The 13,600-nt window shown below is 46.6% G+C and overlaps 7 non-coding genes across 7 annotated transcripts; all 7 read left to right on the forward strand.

The window, feature by feature from the left end:
* Window positions 1-985: 985 nt before the first annotated feature.
* Window positions 986-1,176, forward strand: LOC142679567 (U2 spliceosomal RNA). The gene has a single exon (XR_012852797.1). It is a non-coding gene; the product is annotated as a U2 spliceosomal RNA (small nuclear RNA).
* A 1,129-nt stretch (window positions 1,177-2,305) lies between these two features.
* LOC142679387 (U2 spliceosomal RNA) lies at window positions 2,306-2,496 on the forward strand. The gene has a single exon (XR_012852648.1). It is a non-coding gene; the product is annotated as a U2 spliceosomal RNA (small nuclear RNA).
* A 1,116-nt stretch (window positions 2,497-3,612) lies between these two features.
* LOC142679540 (U2 spliceosomal RNA) lies at window positions 3,613-3,803 on the forward strand. The gene has a single exon (XR_012852774.1). It is a non-coding gene; the product is annotated as a U2 spliceosomal RNA (small nuclear RNA).
* Window positions 3,804-4,932: 1,129 nt separating this feature from the next.
* Window positions 4,933-5,123, forward strand: LOC142679389 (U2 spliceosomal RNA). The gene has a single exon (XR_012852649.1). It is a non-coding gene; the product is annotated as a U2 spliceosomal RNA (small nuclear RNA).
* A 1,138-nt stretch (window positions 5,124-6,261) lies between these two features.
* On the forward strand, window positions 6,262-6,452 carry LOC142679545 (U2 spliceosomal RNA). The gene has a single exon (XR_012852778.1). It is a non-coding gene; the product is annotated as a U2 spliceosomal RNA (small nuclear RNA).
* Window positions 6,453-7,581: 1,129 nt separating this feature from the next.
* Window positions 7,582-7,772, forward strand: LOC142679381 (U2 spliceosomal RNA). The gene has a single exon (XR_012852642.1). It is a non-coding gene; the product is annotated as a U2 spliceosomal RNA (small nuclear RNA).
* A 1,127-nt stretch (window positions 7,773-8,899) lies between these two features.
* LOC142679579 (U2 spliceosomal RNA) lies at window positions 8,900-9,090 on the forward strand. The gene has a single exon (XR_012852807.1). It is a non-coding gene; the product is annotated as a U2 spliceosomal RNA (small nuclear RNA).
* Window positions 9,091-13,600: the final 4,510 nt, after the last annotated feature.

The raw sequence follows: 13,600 nt of genomic DNA on the forward strand, positions 1-13,600 counted from the left end.
GATAATGAGCTAATTTATTAAATGCAATTAATTAATACATTGCCACCTCTTGTTTTGTGTCGTCTGTGTTTCTGTGTTTCCGGCATTTCACATTGGAACAGCTCATTCACCTTCCTTGTCTTCTCTCCGCCCTCCCTCCTAGGTAGGTTAAAGAGCTGCACCTGAGCCAGCCACTGATTGATGCAGCACCATAGTCAAATAGTGGAGTGGAGTAGGGGAACAGCAAACAGCCATTAAAGCAGCCAGCCCGCCCGCCCGCCCGTCACAATGGACCTACCTGTGTACACTAGATGGATGTGATGGAATGTACTGTGGTCCCTACATTTCAAGAAGAAGTAAGAATTGCAGTTGCAACAAACCCTTGCTTGCCTACAAAGAGAGCAGCAATTTGGATTTGTTACTATGTTACCTGGAAGAATAACAAACTGTGCAAGGATGGAGGTTGTAGGAGCAAGGAGAACAAGTTGTCTGTAAAGTTGGTGGATGCCTATTTTCCATTTTGCAGTCCCTTGTCTCCCTCTTGTGGCCTCCTGGAGGCAACTAGCTGTGCAAAAAAAAGACAGCCTGGGGGCCGGCTGTTGCAGTGTTGCCCTCTCAGGCAACACTGAGTGACTGACTGAGCCGCACCGTCTTATATAAAGTTCAGACGGAACTTTGCACGTGTCATAGTGGAGACCTCAGGAGCCAGAGCCAGCTTTCTGACATCATAATGGGGCCTCAGAGATAAAAGCCTGGGCCCAGGCAGTGTTGGTCAGTGCTGCTCAGCAGGCAGCACTGGACTGGATTAAAGCTGATACAAGGTGTGAAAGGAGAAGGGGTGGCAGTGGGCATGCACTTACTGCTGCTGCTGCTGCTGCTGCCAGTGTTTGCACGGCAGGAGGGCATTTGGGCGTTGCCAGGAAGGCGTTTTTATGTCGATTCCTCCTCTTTCAGCACTGCATTGTGGTGCAAGCAAAAGAAGCAAAATGCGCGGCACGTTCGGGTTATCGCTTCTCGGCCTTTTGGCTTCGATCAAGTGTAGTATCTGTTCTTATCAGTTTAATATCTGATACGTCCCCTATCTGGGGACCATATATTAAATGGATTTTTAGAACAGGGAGATGGAAATAGAGCTTGCTCTGTCCACTCCACGCATTGACCTGGTATTGCAGTATTTCCAGGACCGGTGCACCCTTTCCTTATGTGTTTACTAAAATCAGATTCCAAAAGTGCTTTTTGTGTTTGCCATTGTTTTTGTCTTTCGGATGGGATCTCCCCTTTTAATCCCATTATTTCAACACCTGTTGGACAATGCATTTGTACGGTCATGTGTGATAATGAGCTAATTTATTAAATGCAATTAATTAATACATTGCCACCTCTTGTTTTGTGTCGTCTGTGTTTCTGTGTTTCCGGCATTTCACATTGGAACAGCTCATTCACCTTCCTTGTCTTCTCTCCGCCCTCCCTCCTAGGTAGGTTAAAGAGCTGCACCTGAGCCAGCCACTGATTGATGCAGCACCATAGTCAAATAGTGGAGTGGATTAGGGGAACAGCAAACAGCCATTAGAGCAGCCAGCCCGCCCGCCCGCCCGCCCGCCCGTCACAATGGACCTACCTGTGTACACTAGATGGATGTGATGGAATGTACTGTGGTCCCTACATTTCAAGAAGAAGTAAGAATTGCAGTTGCAACAAACCCTTGCTTGCCTACAAAGAGAGCAGCAATTTGGATTTGTTACTATGTTACCTGGAAGAATAACAAACTGTGCAAGGATGGAGGTTGTAGGAGCAAGGAGAACAAGTTGTCTGTAAAGTTGGTGGATGCCTATTTTCCATTTTGCAGTCCCTTGTCTCCCTCTTGTGGCCTCCTGGAGGCAACTAGCTGTGCAAAAAAAAGACAGCCTGGGGGCCGGCTGTTGCAGTGTTGCCCTCTCAGGCAACACTGAGTGACTGACTGAGCCGCACCGTCTTATATAAAGTTCAGACGGAACTTTGCACGTGTCATAGTGGAGACCTCAGGAGCCAGAGCCAGCTTTCTGACATCATAATGGGGCCTCAGAGATAAAAGCCTGGGCCCAGGCAGTGTTGGTCAGTGCTGCTCAGCAGGCAGCACTGGACTGGATTAAAGCTGATACAAGGTGTGAAAGGAGAAGGGGTGGCAGTGGGCATGCACTTACTGCTGCTGCTGCTGCTGCTGCCAGTGTTTGCACGACAGGAGGGCATTTGGGCGTTGCCAGGAAGGCGTTTTTATGTCGATTCCTCCTCTTTCAGCACTGCATTGTGGTGCAAGCAAAAGAAGCAAAACGCGCGGCACGTTCGGGTTATCGCTTCTCGGCCTTTTGGCTAAGATCAAGTGTAGTATCTGTTCTTATCAGTTTAATATCTGATACGTCCCCTATCTGGGGACCATATATTAAATGGATTTTTAGAACAGGGAGATGGAAATAGAGCTTGCTCTGTCCACTCCACGCATTGACCTGGTATTGCAGTATTTCCAGGACCGGTGCACCCTTTCCTTATGTGTTTACTAAAATCAGATTCCAAAAGTGCTTTTTGTGTTTGCCATTGTTTTTGTCTTTCGGATGGGATCTCCCCTTTTAATCCCATTATTTCAACACCTGTTGGACAATGCATTTGTACAGTCATGTGTGATAATGAGCTAATTTATTAAATGCAATTAATTAATACATTGCCACCTCTTGTTTTGTGTCGTCTGTGTTTCTGTGTTTCCGGCATTTCACATTGGAACAGCTCATTCACCTTCCTTGTCTTCTCTCCGCCCTCCCTCCTAGGTAGGTTAAAGAGCTGCACCTGAGCCAGCCACTGATTGATGCAGCACCATAGTCAAATAGTGGAGTGGAGTAGGGGAACAGCAAACAGCCATTAAAGCAGCCAGCCCGCCCGTCACAATGGACCTACCTGTGTACACTAGATGGATGTGATGGAATGTACTGTGGTCCCTACATTTCAAGAAGAAGTAAGAATTGCAGTTGCAACAAACCCTTGCTTGCCTACAAAGAGAGCAGCAATTTGGATTTGTTACTATGTTACCTGGAAGAATAACAAACTGTGCAAGGATGGAGGTTGTAGGAGCAAGGAGAACAAGTTGTCTGTAAAGTTGGTGGATGCCTATTTTCCATTTTGCAGTCCCTTGTCTCCCTCTTGTGGCCTCCTGGAGGCAACTAGCTGTGCAAAAAAAAGACAGCCTGGGGGCCGGCTGTTGCAGTGTTGCCCTCTCAGGCAACACTGAGTGACTGACTGAGCCGCACCGTCTTATATAAAGTCCAGACGGAACTTTGCACGTGTCATAGTGGAGACCTCAGGAGCCAGAGCCAGCTTTCTGACATCATAATGGGGCCTCAGAGATAAAAGCCTGGGCCCAGGCAGTGTTGGTCAGTGCTGCTCAGCAGGCAGCACTGGACTGGATTAAAGCTGATACAAGGTGTGAAAGGAGAAGGGGTGGCAGTGGGCATGCACTTACTGCTGCTGCTGCTGCTGCTGCTGCCAGGGTTTGCACGGCAGGAGGGCATTTGGGCGTTCCCAGGAAGGCGTTTTTATGTCGATTCCTCCTCTTTCAGCACTGCATTGTGGTGCAAGCAAAAGAAGCAAAACGCGCGGCACGTTCGGGTTATCGCTTCTCGGCCTTTTGGCTAAGATCAAGTGTAGTATCTGTTCTTATCAGTTTAATATCTGATACGTCCCCTATCTGGGGACCATATATTAAATGAATTTTTAGAACAGGGAGATGGAAATAGAGCTTGCTCTGTCCACTCCACGCATTAACCTGGTATTGCAGTATTTCCAGGACCGGTGCACCCTTTCCTTATGTGTTTACTAAAATCAGATTCCAAAAGTGCTTTTTGTGTTTGCCATTGTTTTTGTCTTTCGGATGGGATCTCCCCTTTTAATCCCATTATTTCAACACCTGTTGGACAATGCATTTGTACAGTCATGTGTGATAATGAGCTAATTTATTAAATGCAATTAATTAATACATTGCCACCTCTTGTTTTGTGTCGTCTGTGTTTCTGTGTTTCCGGCATTTCACATTGGAACAGCTCATTCACCTTCCTTGTCTTCTCTCCGCCCTCCCTCCTAGGTAGGTTAAAGAGCTGCACCTGAGCCAGCCACTGATTGATGCAGCACCATAGTCAAATAGTGGAGTGGAGTAGGGGAACAGCAAACAGCCATTAAAGCAGCCAGCCAGCCCGCCCGCCCGCCCGCCCGTCACAATGGACCTAATTGTGTACACTAGATGGATGTGATGGAATGTACTGTGGTCCCTACATTTCAAGAAGAAGTAAGAACTGCAGTTGCAACAAACCCTTGCTTGCCTACAAAGAGAGCAGCAATTTGGATTTGTTACTATGTTACCTGGAAGAATAACAAACTGTGCAAGGATGGAGGTTGTAGGAGCAAGGAGAACAAGTTGTCTGTAAAGTTGGTGGATGCCTATTTTCCATTTTGCAGTCCCTTGTCTCCCTCTTGTGGCCTCCTGGAGGCAACTAGCTGTGCAAAAAAAAGACAGCCTGGGGGCCGGCTGTTGCAGTGTTGCCCTCTCAGGCAACACTGAGTGACTGACTGAGCCGCACCGTCTTATATAAAGTTCAGACGGAACTTTGCACGTGTCATAGTGGAGACCTCAGGAGCCAGAGCCAGCTTTCTGACATCATAATGGGGCCTCAGAGATAAAAGCCTGGGCCCAGGCAGTGTTGGTCAGTGCTGCTCAGCAGGCAGCACTGGACTGGATTAAAGCTGATACAAGGTGTGAAAGGAGAAGGGGTGGCAGTGGGCATGCACTTACTGCTGCTGCTGCTGCTGCTGCCAGTGTTTGCACGGCAGGAGGGCATTTGGGCGTTGCCAGGAAGGCGTTTTTATGTCGATTCCTCCTCTTTCAGCACTGCATTGTGGTGCAAGCAAAAGAAGCAAAACGCGCGGCACGTTCGGGTTATCGCTTCTCGGCCTTTTGGCTAAGATCAAGTGTAGTATCTGTTCTTATCAGTTTAATATCTGATACGTCCCCTATCTGGGGACCATATATTAAATGGATTTTTAGAACAGGGAGATGGAAATAGAGCTTGCTCTGTCCACTCCACGCATTGACCTGGTATTGCAGTATTTCCAGGACCGGTGCACCCTTTCCTTATGTGTTTACTAAAATCAGATTCCAAAAGTGCTTTTTGTGTTTGCCATTGTTTTTGTCTTTCGGATGGGATCTCCCGTTTTAATCCCATTATTTCAACACCTGTTGGACAATGCATTTGTACAGTCATGTGTGATAATGAGCTAATTTATTAAATGCAATTAATTAATACATTGCCACCTCTTGTTTTGTGTCGTCTGTGTTTCTGTGTTTCCGGCATTTCACATTGGAACAGCTCATTCACCTTCCTTGTCTTCTCTCCGCCCTCCCTCCTAGGTAGGTTAAAGAGCTGCACCTGAGCCAGCCACTGATTGATGCAGCACCATAGTCAAATAGTGGAGTGGAGTAGGGGAACAGCAAACAGCCATTAGAGCAGCCAGCCCGCCCGCCCGCCCGCCCGCCCGTCACAATGGACCTACCTGTGTACACTAGATGGATGTGATGGAATGTACTGTGGTCCCTACATTTCAAGAAGAAGTAAGAATTGCAGTTGCAACAAACCCTTGCTTGCCTACAAAGAGAGCAGCAATTTGGATTTGTTACTATGTTACCTGGAAGAATAACAAACTGTGCAAGGATGGAGGTTGTAGGAGCAAGGAGAACAAGTTGTCTGTAAAGTTGGTGGATGCCTATTTTCCATTTTGCAGTCCCTCGTCTCCCTCTTGTGGCCTCCTGGAGGCAACTAGCTGTGCAAAAAAAAGACAGCCTGGGGGCCGGCTGTTGCAGTGTTGCCCTCTCAGGCAACACTGAGTGACTGACTGAGCCGCACCGTCTTATATAAAGTTCAGACGGAACTTTGCACGTGTCATAGTGGAGACCTCAGGAGCCAGAGCCAGCTTTCTGACATCATAATGGGGCCTCAGAGATAAAAGCCTGGGCCCAGGCAGTGTTGGTCAGTGCTGCTCAGCAGGCAGCACTGGACTGGATTAAAGCTGATACAAGGTGTGAAAGGAGAAGGGGTGGCAGTGGGCATGCACTTACTGCTGCTGCTGCTGCTGCTGCTGCTGCTGCCAGTGTTTGCACGGCAGGAGGGCATTTGGGCGTTGCCAGGAAGGCGTTTTTATGTCGATTCCTCCTCTTTCAGCACTGCATTGTGGTGCAAGCAAAAGAAGCAAAACGCGCGGCACGTTCGGGTTATCGCTTCTCGGCCTTTTGGCTAAGATCAAGTGTAGTATCTGCTCTTATCAGTTTAATATCTGATACGTCCCCTATCTGGGGACCATATATTAAATGGATTTTTAGAACAGGGAGATGGAAATAGAGCTTGCTCTTTCCACTCCACGCATTGACCTGGTATTGCAGTATTTCCAGGACCGGTGCACCCTTTCCTTATGTGTTTACTAAAATCAGATTCCAAAAGTGCTTTTTGTGTTTGCCATTGTTTTTGTCTTTCGGATGGGATCTCCCCTTTTAATCCCATTATTTCAACACCTGTTGGACAATGCATTTGTACAGTCATGTGTGATAATGAGCTAATTTATTAAATGCAATTAATTAATACATTGCCACCTCTTGTTTTGTGTCGTCTGTGTTTCTGTGTTTCCGGCATTTCACATTGGAACAGCTCATTCACCTTCCTTGTCTTCTCTCCGCCCTCCCTCCTAGGTAGGTTAAAGAGCTGCACCTGAGCCAGCCACTGATTGATGCAGCACCATAGTCAAATAGTGGAGTGGAGTAGGGGAACAGCAAACAGCCATTAAAGCAGCCAGCCCGACCGCCCGCCCGCCCGCCCGTCACAATGGACCTACCTGTGTACACTAGATGGATGTGATGGAATGTACTGTGGTCCCTACATTTCAAGAAGAAGTAAGAATTGCAGTTGCAACAAACCCTTGCTTGCCTACAAAGAGAGCAGCAATTTGGATTTGTTACTATGTTACCTGGAAGAATAACAAACTGTGCAAGGATGGAGGTTGTAGGAGCAAGGAGAACAAGTTGTCTGTAAAGTTGGTGGATGCCTATTTTCCATTTTGCAGTCCCTTGTCTCCCTCTTGTGGCCTCCTGGAGGCAACTAGCTGTGCAAAAAAAAGACATCCTGGGGGCCGGCTGTTGCAGTGTTGCCCTCTCAGGCAACACTGAGTGACTGACTGAGCCGCACCGTCTTATATAAAGTTCAGACGGAACTTTGCACGTGTCATAGTGGAGACCTCAGGAGCCAGAGCCAGCTTTCTGACATCATAATGGGGCCTCAGAGATAAAAGCCTGGGCCCAGGCAGTGTTGGTCAGTGCTGCTCAGCAGGCAGCACTGGACTGGATTAAAGCTGATACAAGGTGTGAAAGGAGAAGGGGTGGCAGTGGGCATGCACTTACTGCTGCTGCTGCTGCTGCTGCCAGTGTTTGCACGGCAGGAGGGCATTTGGGCGTTGCCAGGAAGGCGTTTTTATGTCGATTCCTCCTCTTTCAGCACTGCATTGTGGTGCAAGCAAAAGAAGCAAAACGCGCGGCACGTTCGGGTTATCGCTTCTCGGCCTTTTGGCTAAGATCAAGTGTAGTATCTGTTCTTATCAGTTTAATATCTGATACGTCCCCTATCTGGGGACCATATATTAAATGGATTTTTAGAACAGGGAGATGGAAATAGAGCTTGCTCTGTCCTCTCCACGCATTGACCTGGTATTGCAGTATTTCCAGGACCGGTGCACCCTTTCCTTATGTGTTTACTAAAATCAGATTCCAAAAGTGCTTTTTGTGTTTGCCATTGTTTTTGTCTTTCGGATGGGATCTCCCCTTTTAATCCCATTATTTCAACACCTGTTGGACAATGCATTTGTACAGTCATGTGTGATAATGAGCTAATTTATTAAATGCAATTAATTAATACATTGCCACCTCTTGTTTTGTGTCGTCTGTGGTTCTGTGTTTCCGGCATTTCACATTGGAACAGCTCATTCACCTTCCTTGTCTTCTCTCCGCCCTCCCTCCTAGGTAGGTTAAAGAGCTGCACCTGAGCCAGCCACTGATTGATGCAGCACCATAGTCAAATAGTGGAGTGGAGTAGGGGAACAGCAAACAGCCATTAAAGCAGCCAGCCCGCCCGCCCGCCCGTCACAATGGACCTACCTGTGTACACTAGATGGATGTGATGGAATGTACTGAGGTCCCTACATTTCAAGAAGAAGTAAGAATTGCAGTTGCAACAAACCCTTGCTTGCCTACAAAGAGAGCAGCAATTTGGATTTGTTACTATGTTACCTGGAAGAATAACAAACTGTGCAAGGATGGAGGTTGTAGGAGCAAGGAGAACAAGTTGTCTGTAAAGTTGGTGGATGCCTATTTTCCATTTTGCAGTCCCTTGTCTCCCTCTTGTGGCCTCCTGGAGGCAACTAGCTGTGCAAAAAAAAGACAGCCTGGGGGCCGGCTGTTGCAGTGTTGCCCTCTCAGGCAACACTGAGTGACTGACTGAGCCGCACCGTCTTATATAAAGTTCAGACGGAACTTTGCACGTGTCATAGTGGAGACCTCAGGAGCCAGAGCCAGCTTTCTGACATCATAATGGGGCCTCAGAGATAAAAGCCTGGGCCCAGGCAGTGTTGGTCAGTGCTGCTCAGCAGGCAGCACTGGACTGGATTAAAGCTGATACAAGGTGTGAAAGAAGAAGGGGTGGCAGTGGGCATGCACCTACTGCTGCTGCTGCTGCTGCTGCTGCTGCCAGTGTTTGCACGGCAGGAGGGCATTTGGGCGTTGCCAGGAAGGCGTTTTTATGTCGATTCCTCCTCTTTCAGCACTGCACTGTGGTGCAAGCAAAAGAAGCAAAACGCGCGGCACGTTCGGGTTATCGCTTCTCGGCCTTTTGTCTAAGATCAAGTGTAGTATCTGTTCTTATCAGTTTAATATCTGATACGTCCCCTATCTGGGGACCATATATTAAATGGATTTTTAGAACAGGGAGATGGAAATAGAGCTTGCTCTGTCCACTCCACGCATTGACCTGGTATTGCAGTATTTCCAGGACCGGTGCACCCTTTCCTTATGTGTTTACTAAAATCAGATTCCAAAAGTGCTTTTTGTGTTTGCCATTGTTTTTGTCTTTCGGATGGGATCTCCCCTTTTAATCCCATTATTTCAACACCTGTTGGACAATGCATTTGTACAGTCATGTGTGATAATGAGCTAATTTATTAAATGCAATTAATTAATACATTGCCACCTCTTGTTTTGTGTCGTCTGTGTTTCTGTGTTTCCGGCATTTCACATTGGAACAGCTCATTCACCTTCCTTGTCTTCTCTCCGCCCTCCCTCCTAGGTAGGTTAAAGAGCTGCACCTGAGCCAGCCACTGATTGATGCAGCACCATAGTCAAATAGTGGAGTGAAGTAGGGGAACAGCAAACAGCCATTAAAGCAGCCAGCCCGCCCGCCCGCCCGTCACAATGGACCTACCTGTGTACACTAGATGGATGTGATGGAATGTACTGTGGTCCCTACATTTCAAGAAGAAGTAAGAATTGCAGTTGCAACAAACCCTTGCTTGCCTACAAAGAGAGCAGCAATTTGGATTTGTTACTATGTTACCTGGAAGAATAACAAACTGTGCAAGGATGGAGGTTGTAGGAGCAAGGAGAACAAGTTGTCTGTAAAGTTGGTGGATGCCTATTTTCCATTTTGCAGTCCCTTGTCTCCCTCTTGTGGCCTCCTGGAGGCAACTAGCTGTGCAAAAAAAAGACAGCCTGGGGGCCGGCTGTTGCAGTGTTGCCCTCTCAGGCAACACTGAGTGACTGACTGAGCCGCACCGTCTTATATAAAGTTCAGACGGAACTTTGCACGTGTCATAGTGGAGACCTCAGGAGCCAGAGCCAGCTTTCTGACATCATAATGGGGCCTCAGAGATAAAAGCCTGGGCCCAGGCAGTGTTGGTCAGTGCTGCTCAGCAGGCAGCACTGGACTGGATTAAAGCTGATACAAGGTGTGAAAGGAGAAGGGGTGGCAGTGGGCATGCACTTACTGCTGCTGCTGCTGCTGCTGCTGCTGCCAGTGTTTGCACGGCAGGAGGGCATTTGGGCGTTGCCAGGAAGGCGTTTTTATGTCGATTCCTCCTCTTTCAGCACTGCATTGTGGTGCAAGCAAAAGAAGCAAATCCTGTCTTGCTTCCTCTCCGGCCTTTATTCACCTCTCGCGTAGCTGTGAGTGTGTGTGAGCCTGCAGGGCCCCATGGAATTGCCTAGGAGTAGGCTGAATCGCTGCAAGGGGTGAACAGCAGTATTGGGCAGGCTCGGTCAACGCGCGGCCCGTTCGGGTTATCGCTTCTCGGCCTTTTGGCTCAGATCAGGTTTATTGCCTGGTCTGGGCCGGGGGTTCGGTCTTTCGTGGAGTCCTCTCCGACGTTTTTGGGAGCGATCACCGTGCCGTTGGGCATTCCATATCAAGATGGCAGCTGTGCGGAATACTATTCGTTTTGTGGTAAATGAGCAGAGGAGAGACGAAGTGGATACTGGGCACATCATTGAGAACATCCTTCTGGACCTGGCTGGAGTTAAGTTGGTAGAGGTATTCTGTATCCAAGCTTTCAGTAATATTGCTACGTATGACGTATCCTTTTTTGAGGCCGCCTACTGTCTAAATGTTTTTCAGTTGCTCAAGGAGAAACACATGCATGAGGCTTTAACATCTATTGAAGTGCAACCTCTTTTTTCAGCAGTGGAGAAATGTATCACAATCCACATGTATAACCCATTTCTGGATAGAAGGCTGGTTAGGGCCTTTTTAGCTCACTACTGTACCCATGTTAGAGGTGGTGTGGAGCAGAAGAATCTATGGGGAGTTTTCAATGGTGATATCAAGTACTGGGTCAGGCTGAAACCTGACTCCAGCTGTATTGGAGGAGTGATGAATCCTCCTGCTAATTTTTCAATTGGTGGTAATAAGGGATATCTTTACTACCAAGATATGCCATGCTTTTGTAGATCATGTTTTTCCTACGGGCATACCAAAGATGCATGCAAAGGCAAGGTATGCAGGAATTGTAAAGAAACAGGACATGAGGCTAGTGCATGTATTTCCCCATCCAGGTGTGACATTTGTGGTTTGCCTGGTCATACCTGTAGAAAATGCCCAAAGGTGTTTCCCTTCTTAGGGCAAGAGAGAAGGACATGGGGCAGACAGGTGAGAACAACAGGTTCCCTTGCTGCCTCTTCTGATGTAATTTCAGAGCCTGCTGGCAGTGTTTCTGTGGCTGCTTCTCAGGACCCTGGGAAAGCTGGATTTGGAGAGGTTCTAACCTCACATACTGATAGCATGGAGTTGGGTGTGGTCCCTCCTGCAGAGCCAACTGTTGATGAGACACCTGTGGTTATACCTATGGAAGGTGAAGACACAGCGCCACCTAGTGGGTGTGCATACCCTGATAATGGTGCAAGTATGCAAATTTTGTCTTTCTCTAGCCCAGAGTCAAAAACGGAAGACTCAGCTAAAGTGGAGTGGTCAATATCGGAGGAGGACGAGAAGGAGGCCAGGATGCCTAGTGCCACTAGTGCGGAAATTTTCCACAAAGTTGTCTCAAAAAGGGGGAAGTCTGGAAAGGCGGTGAAGAGACTGAAGATAGGTTTGTTGGAAGATTCTGCTCATGCAAATCCTTTCTCATTGCTGGACAGTGACTCTAGTTGTAGCCCTAAGTCATCTGAGGTGGCCTCAGAAGTACCCAGCTCTCCTGGGGAAGGTTTCCTCAGTGAAGCCAATGTGGCGAATCTGGAAAGAGCTATGTATTTCCCTGGGACGTGATATGTTCTGGTTTTCTCATGGCTTTCTTTTCCACTAACCATACTATGCCCGCATGTCTTTGAGATTAAAGATTGTCTCTCAAAATGTACGGGTGTTCTCCTCTGCTCACAAGCGTGCTGCAGTCCTGGACTTTTTGGCCTCTAAGGGCAGTGACATTGTTTGCGTACAAGAATGTGGTTTATCAAAAATGCCTAGGAAAGAAGAATGGAAGTTTGGGGAAGCAATTTGGTCCTTTTCTTCCACAAATAGGAATGATGGAATTGGTATTCTCTTCAAAAATAATGAGTTTGTCATCAAACAGACTCAAATCATTCAGGAAGGAAGATGTGTCTGTGTGTTACTATCCTATAAGGGATGGCAGTTTAGGCTTATCAATATCTATGGCCATGCTGTGAAAACTGATAGGTTGGCACTTTTTGATAGTTTAAAATTTTTTCTACATGGTAAAGTTCCTGTTATTATTGTCGGTGATATTAACTGTATCCTGGAGAAGCAGGCCCGAGCTGGATCCACAGAGTCTAATGTGGACGCTACCGGAAGTTTGTGGAATAAAATTTTGCAGGACTTTGCTTTGCAGGACGCTGTCACCAGGAAACCAGGTCCATTTACTTACCATGCCGATGACGGAAGAACGGATTCTCGTCTGGACTTTTTCTTTTTTTCTACTTCAGCAATGAAATGTGTCGATTATGCGCAGGAGAGAGTGTGGTTTTCAGATCACGAGTGTTTGTTGGGGGTTTTTGTTATAAATAATTTCTTTTATGGTAGAGGGGTATGGAAGATGAATGTCAGTTTTCTGAGTGATGAAAGGGTAAAAACTAGGTTTGGGAAAAAATATGGGTTTTGGGTTAGGAAGAAAAGTTCTTTCTCTAATGTGTGTGAATGGTGGGTATGGGTGAAAAAAAAGATTGGTGGGTTTTTTAGACAGATAGGATATAGAAGAGCGAGAAGGAAAAGATTGCAATATTCACGCTTTAATATGCGGATGACGTTCCTTCATCAATGTAAAAATTTGGGTATGGATGTAAGACACGATTTAGAAAAAACAAAAAAAGATATTAAGGAGTGGTTCCGAGAGAAAGGGAAAGAAATAATATTTAGGTCTAAGGTGGAGGTTAGAGATAATCATGAGAAGTGCACTAGATTTTTCTTTAAAAAAATGTGTGGTGGGAAAAGTGGTATGAATGTGTTATTGGATAAGGATGATAAAGAGGTGTTTGGTAAGGATGTGATTGATGTGGTGTCTGATTTTTATAAACAACTGTATGATGTGAAGAAGTGTGATCTGGGTGATGATGAGGAGTTTTTGGATATTGTGTGTAATTTTGTTCCTGAAAGTGAATGTGAGCTTTTGCTTGGTGAGATTATGGATGGTGAAGTAAAGGATGTGGTGGGAAGTATGGCCAAAAATAAGTCTCCAGGGATCGATGGAATACCAGCTGATTTCTATGGGAAATATTGGGATATAATTGGGAAGGATGTTATTGATGTTATGAGAGTGTTGTTTTCTGGGACGAATATGTGTGATGTGATGAAGAAGGGTATGGTAGTTCTGTTGCATAAAAAAGGAGATAAGAGACGGTTAGAAAACTGGCGACCAATTACTTTGCTGAATACGGATTATAAAATTTTTGCCAAGCTGATTGCGAATCGTATGAGAGATGTGATTGGGTGTGTAATTGATGAGGATCAGGTATGTGCGGTACCGAAAAGGAAATTGCATGAGAACGTGGCGTTGGTGCGGGACATGCTTGAGGATTGTA

Source organism: Rhinoderma darwinii (genome assembly GCF_050947455.1).
Source record: "Rhinoderma darwinii isolate aRhiDar2 chromosome 2 unlocalized genomic scaffold, aRhiDar2.hap1 SUPER_2_unloc_55, whole genome shotgun sequence".
Classification (NCBI taxonomy): Eukaryota; Metazoa; Chordata; class Amphibia; order Anura; family Rhinodermatidae; genus Rhinoderma; species Rhinoderma darwinii.